We start from the raw sequence: 6,690 nt of genomic DNA, 5'->3' as shown, positions 1-6,690 counted from the left end.
CTGACCCTCCTATCTCCACTTTACAAGGACCCTTGTGATTATATTGGGCTGACCCAGATAATCCGCACCAGGCTCCCCATCTCCAGCTCGAACTTCATCACAGCGGCAAAATTCCTTTGCCACGTCAGGGGACAGATTCACATGTTCCAGAGACTGAAACGTGGACAACTTTGGGGGTCCATTATTCTGCCTACGCCCAGGTCTGAAGCCCCACAGAGTGCCCTCAGAGCAGACCTCTGAAGCACTTCTGTGCCTGACAGGTTGGTAGGCTTGAAGAAAGAGAAACATAATTGAGAAAACCCCCTGAGGCTTTTATCGCCCCTGGGGTGGGGGAGCTCAGGGCTGAGGGGGTGAGGTGCACCTGACTATAACTGCTGCAGAAAGAAGGATCTCCAGGGAGAAAGAGGAGTAGGTGGGGAAGGGCAGGTAAGCAGGGAGAGATCATACAGGAGGAGACCTCTGAGCCTAGACTTCAAGCATGGCTGGAGTTTCTGCGTGGAGTGAGTGTGTGCCATCAGTAGTGACTGAAGTATGGGGGGGGGGCGGTTAGGATGAATGAGATCTTACCCACACAAGAGCCGAAGTGCCAAGCTCAGAGACTGGCATGTTACCTCATCGGCGCGCCAGGCCTGGAGGACAGATTTGCTGCCCGAGATCACATGGTGAGAGAACCCCAGCTGGACCGGGCAGCAGCCTGGGGGATCTGATTAGGACAAGGTCCTCAACTGATGAGGGGATGGGCACTGAAGGCAGTGGACGACTTTCTCCTTCCCTCCTCCCCAGCGCGGCAGGTACTGGCAGCTCTGGCCTTTTTTCTCCCCAGCCCTTTCTTCCTGCAGTCCCCCCATCTGCCACTGGATGGCGCCTGGAGCCTTAATTTGGAATTGGATTCCAGAGCCCTAATAGGCACTCAGCACCTGGCATTTGGACTGGTGAGCCAGGCCTGCCCGTCTCCATAAGATCCTCTCTTATCATGCCCCTAAGCCGCTCTGGAAGACCCAGCACCCTCGCCTAGAAGCCGCTTCTACTCCTTAGGCCCTGGCCGTACACTCCTGGCTTTGCAGGGTCGCTAGCCCTGGCTTCTTTGCTTGCATCCTTCTCCTTCCAAGGACAGAAGACTTATAAAGGGGTCATCAGTTCAGCAAAACGAACACCCATTAGCCCCAGAACAGAAAGTAAGAATCCAGGTTAACAGTGGAGGGAGAGGAACACTGCGAAGCAAGCTTACGTCCAGAGAACACGCGGAGCCTGGGCAGACACTGGCCTTCCTGAGGGCCAGGTGAGCAGGGAAGTTGTGTGGCTCTCAGAATCTGGTAAGACTGGGCACAGGGCACTTATGTTTTGGGAGACCCTTGAGCCCAGGTCTCCGGGAGGGAACTCAGGGCCTTTGACCCTCTTGGTTTCCTGGAGATTTGAATATTTAAAAAGGACAGTATTTTCTGCAGTGCTTGATGGAGATGTGACTCCTGGAGCTGTTTCTTATCTTTGGCAACATGCACTAGACGTGGTCTGGGATGGGAAAGCCAAGGGCAGGAAGAGCCTACAGCCTCAGCCAGTCACCCTGACTCCTTTCTGAATTTCACCTCTCTGCCTTCTCTGTTTCTCCATGATTGCTGGCATTTCCATCCTTCTGTTCTGGCTCAAAGCTCTCTGTTCTCAGTGTCTTCAGTTGGCAAAGCTGCTCTTTCCAAGGGGTATCTCATCTTCTGGATCTTTGGACCCAAGATAGCCGGGAAGAGGGAGAGAAGAAAATTCTCGATCACAAAACACCTACAGTGTGCCAGGGACATGCTACGACTTGCATTGTCTTGTTTAAACCCCTCAACCTACAGAAGGGAAAACAGGTTCGAAGAGGCCAGGAGTCAAGGTCACGAAGCTTCAACGCTAGGATTTGCTCCCAGGTGTCCTTGATCCCAGAGTGGGTCCCTTTCGCGTGTCTACCCTTCATGTCATCAGGGGCAAATTTGAACTTTTCAGAGAAACTTTTACTGGGAAACTTCAGAGGCAGATAAAAGCAAAGCCCAAAATTGGGAAGGGAAGAGGGGGCAGGGTGGTGGTCCTTCATTCAGGAGCGTCTCAAACACATTTAAAACTCCCAGGTCTGTGACCCGACTGTTCATTCTGCTCTTCGCCCGGCCCTGGGTAATCCTGCCCCTGTGCCCCGCTCTGCCTTTCCCAAGTTGAAGGTGATTCTTTTTCCTGAAGTGAATATAACTTCTGGTGCCCCCCTGGGACTTCCCCTGCTCCCCCCTCCCCCCAGCCGGGGGGCACAGGGCAGATGAAGTTCTCCCTGACAGCTAAGCTGGGGTGTGGGGGGTTCGTGGAGGGAGCCAGCAGAGGAGAGTAACGATGGCATCGCTAAAAATGTCGAGGACAGCCAGGTCCGTTTTGTTCCACATGAACGAGAAAATCTCAGGGTGGCCGCTGTCCCCTGATAGAGGGCAACTAATTCCTACTCTTGGCAGGTGCTTGAAACATGCCTTCCCAGTGAGTATTTCTTGAATGTCTAGTTCAGAGACATGTTAGCTGTTATACTAGGCACTGGGGGTGCAATGGTTAAAACAAGGGTTCACATTCCTTTGTCTTCAACTTGTGTTGTAGGAGTGAAAGGCAGACAACAACTAAGTAAGTGAATAAAGGTTCAAATAGTGACAAATATTAGGAAGACGATAAAATAAGGGTAGGAGCAGCGCCGTCCAATAGAATGTGTGTGGTGACGGCACCGTTCTCTGTCTGCACTGTCCAACATTAGTGGCCAACATGTGGCTACTGAGCCCTGGAAATGTGGCTAATGCGGCTGAGGAACTGAATTTGAAATATTGTCTTATTTCATGAATTCGTGGATTAATTAGCCCCCTGTGGTGACTGGCTACTGTACTGGACAGCGGAGGAGTTGAGGGGACCTGGCGGCAGGAGGAGAGGTGAGGACCTCGGAGGGGGTGGTGGTCTTTCAGTTGAGGTCCAAGTGAGGAGAGGGGGCCAGCCTCGCAGTGTTCCAGGGAGAGAGCGCAAATCAGGCCTTCAGGCCGGACTGGCTGGGTGACCCCAGGGCCTTGGAACAGGCGGCCTGGGGGCTGGAACGTGGAGGGCTGGACAGCAGGGTGGGAGCTGACGGCGGGTGGAGAGGTGACTGCGGAGCTGCGCAGGCTGCGCGGAGGGTGCTGGGGGCTCCTGAAGGCCCTGCCCCGTCTGCACCTCCCTCTCAGGCGGTGGCGAGGCGGCCGTGAGACCGGTGGTGTTCACCCGGTCAGAACCCTCAAACCCTGCCCGCGGGAGGAGGACGGAGCCCTGGCTCTGCGCGGTCCCAGGCGCCGCACCCGAGATCTGCCTCTCAGCGCGGGGGCGGCCCCGCAACCGTTTCCACAAGCCCCCCCCCAGGGGCGGTGATGCACCCCGAGTTTGCCAGCAGCTGTGGCCGAGGGACGGCCTTCGCCTCCTCTTCTTCAGCTTCGTTCGCGGCTCCTCCACCAGGTCCCCCCACAGTGTCTCCCCACAGTGTCCCCCAGAGTGTCTCATCACAGTGTCCCCCTCACAGTGTCCCCCACAGTGTCCCTCACAGTGTTCCCTCACAGTGTCCCCCAGTGTCCCCCCCAGTGTCCCTCACAGTGTCTCCCCAGTGTCTCCCCATAGTGTCCCCTCACAGTGTCCCCTCACAGTGTCTCCCCACAGTGTCCCCCCACAGTGTTCCTCACAGTATCCCCCCACTCCCCCACAGTGTCCCCCCACAGTGTCCCTCAGAGTGTCCCCCACAGTGTCCATCCACCACAGTGTCCCNGGCGCGCCCTAGGTCCGCACGCCGTCTCTGTATGTTGTGCTCAGTTCTTTATTGGATTTCCTTTTTGTTTTCTTTTTCTTAAAAAAAAAAAAAAAATTATTTTTTTTTTTTTTTTTTTTTTTTTGGTTTTTTTCCTCGGGGTCGATTTGTGGGTCTTGCTCTGCCGCCAGGGAGAGGGGAGGCCAGACGGAGCGCGCTCTGGCGGCGCCCGGGCGGCGTCTCCTCGGAGAAAGGCGCTTTGTGCGGGGGTCGCGCTGGGGGGCAGGGGGCCCGGCGCCGCTTCCCCCACTTGTTTATTCAGCCGCGAACAGACGGCCAGTTATGCGCGCTGCGGAGAGGGAGGGGGCTCAGCGCGAACCCTCGGGGTCTGAATGAGCCTGCGCCCCTCCATCTCCCCCAGAGGAACCAGCGCTTCGCTCTCCGGCCTTGCCTATCTCGCCTTGCCTATCTCGTGGTCTCTCCAGATCGGGCTGAAAAGTTGTTAGAATTGGGTCGGGGAGTTGGTGAGGAAGCAAGAGGGAGTCACTGAACCCCTAAATGGACGGGGCGGGGGCGGATAGGTGAGTTTCACCTGGCTTTGAGCTCCCTCCTGCACTACTTTGGGAGAAGAAGAGATCAGCCAGGACCTCTGGCCAAGGGCTGCTTGCTCAGACAGTGCCCCTTCATCTGACCCTGCCTCCAAAAAACAGAAAACGAAAGCCAACCATTTATCAGGAAAGAGCACAAAACGTGCCATTTCCCAAGTGCAGGTAAGAAACTGCTAAGATTAAAATACTCCATCCAGTCCTAGAGTGATTGTGGGTGGTTACTCTAGATTTCCTTCCTTACCTGGAAAATGGGTCCTGAAATTGTTATCCCCAAGGGTGCGAGTGAGAACGGAGGAAATTATTCTAAGGCACCTGACATTGTGCCTGGTGCATATTAGGCCCTCAATTAATGGTAACTATTAATCTGATGATAATTCTATCATATTTAGTCTTGGGCATTATTCTAAGTGATTTGCAGGTGTTTTCATTTTACTCTCACAACAACCTTATGAGGTAGGAATTATTGCCTTTATCATCCCCATTTTATAGATGAGGAAACTGAGGCGTAGAGAGGTTAAGTTTCCCAACATCACAAAACTAGTAAGAAGCAGAACCCGGGTGTATTAGTTTCCTGTGGCTGCTGTAACAAATTATCACAAATTCAGTGGTTTTACACAACACACATTTATTACCTTATATGTTTTTTAGTGTGTTTTGAGAGAGCTCTCCCATGTGTGTGAGTAGGGGAGGGGCAGAGAGAGGGAGAGAGTGAATCCCAAGCAGACTCCAGGCTGTTAGGATCCCACAGACTGTGAGATCATGACCTGAGTCAAAATCAAGAGTTGGGCGCTTAACCGACTGAGTCATCGACACCCCCATGTTTATTACCTATGGTTCGGGAGGTCAGGAGTCTAAACTGGGCTGGCAGGACTGCCTTTCTTCCGAAGTCTTTGGCTTTCTTGCCTTTTCTTTTTTCTTTCTTTCTTTTAAAAACTTATTTCTGAGAGAGAGACAGTGTGAACAGGAGAGGGTCAGAGAGAGAGGGAGACACAGAATCCGAAACAGGCTTCAGGCTCTGAGCTGTCAGCACGGAGCCCAACGCAGGGCTCAAACCCACGAACCATGAGATCATGACCTGAGCCGAAGTCGGACACTCAACCGACTGAGCCACCCAGGCGCTGCCCTACCTTTTCCAGCTTCTAGTGGCTGCATGATTCCCTTGGCTTGTGGCCTTGTCTCCCGTCCACCTCTCTTTCTGGCATCACATCTCCTTCTCTGACTCTGACCCTCCTATCTCCACTTTACAAGGACCCTTGTGATTATATTGGGCTGACCCAGATAATCCGCACCAGGCTCCCCATCTCCAGCTCGAACTTCATCACAGCGGCAAAATTCCTTTGCCACGTCAGGGGACAGATTCACATGTTCCAGAGACTGAAACGTGGACAACTTTGGGGGTCCATTATTCTGCCTACGCCCAGGTCTGAAGCCCCACAGAGTGCCCTCAGAGCAGACCTCTGAAGCACTTCTGTGCCTGACAGGTTGGTAGGCTTGAAGAAAGAGAAACATAATTGAGAAAACCCCCTGAGGCTTTTATCGCCCCTGGGGTGGGGGAGCTCAGGGCTGAGGGGGTGAGGTGCACCTGACTATAACTGCTGCAGAAAGAAGGATCTCCAGGGAGAAAGAGGAGTAGGTGGGGAAGGGCAGGTAAGCAGGGAGAGATCATACAGGAGGAGACCTCTGAGCCTAGACTTCAAGCATGGCTGGAGTTTCTGCGTGGAGTGAGTGTGTGCCATCAGTAGTGACTGAAGTATGGGGGGGGGGCGGTTAGGATGAATGAGATCTTACCCACACAAGAGCCGAAGTGCCAAGCTCAGAGACTGGCATGTTACCTCATCGGCGCGCCAGGCCTGGAGGACAGATTTGCTGCCCGAGATCACATGGTGAGAGAACCCCAGCTGGACCGGGCAGCAGCCTGGGGGATCTGATTAGGACAAGGTCCTCAACTGATGAGGGGATGGGCACTGAAGGCAGTGGACGACTTTCTCCTTCCCTCCTCCCCAGCGCGGCAGGTACTGGCAGCTCTGGCCTTTTTTCTCCCCAGCCCTTTCTTCCTGCAGTCCCCCCATCTGCCACTGGATGGCGCCTGGAGCCTTAATTTGGAATTGGATTCCAGAGCCCTAATAGGCACTCAGCACCTGGCATTTGGACTGGTGAGCCAGGCCTGCCCGTCTCCATAAGATCCTCTCTTATCATGCCCCTAAGCCGCTCTGGAAGACCCAGCACCCTCGCCTAGAAGCCGCTTCTACTCCTTAGGCCCTGGCCGTACACTCCTGGCTTTGCAGGGTCGCTAGCCCTGGCTTCTTTGCTTGCATCCTTCTCCTTCCA

The sequence above is a fragment of the Hyaena hyaena genome, unplaced genomic scaffold (genome assembly GCF_003009895.1).
Source record: "Hyaena hyaena isolate Hyena2069 unplaced genomic scaffold, ASM300989v1 scaffold_312, whole genome shotgun sequence".
In the NCBI taxonomy this organism is placed as follows: domain Eukaryota; kingdom Metazoa; phylum Chordata; class Mammalia; order Carnivora; family Hyaenidae; genus Hyaena; species Hyaena hyaena.
This window is presented reverse-complemented; position numbering follows the sequence as displayed.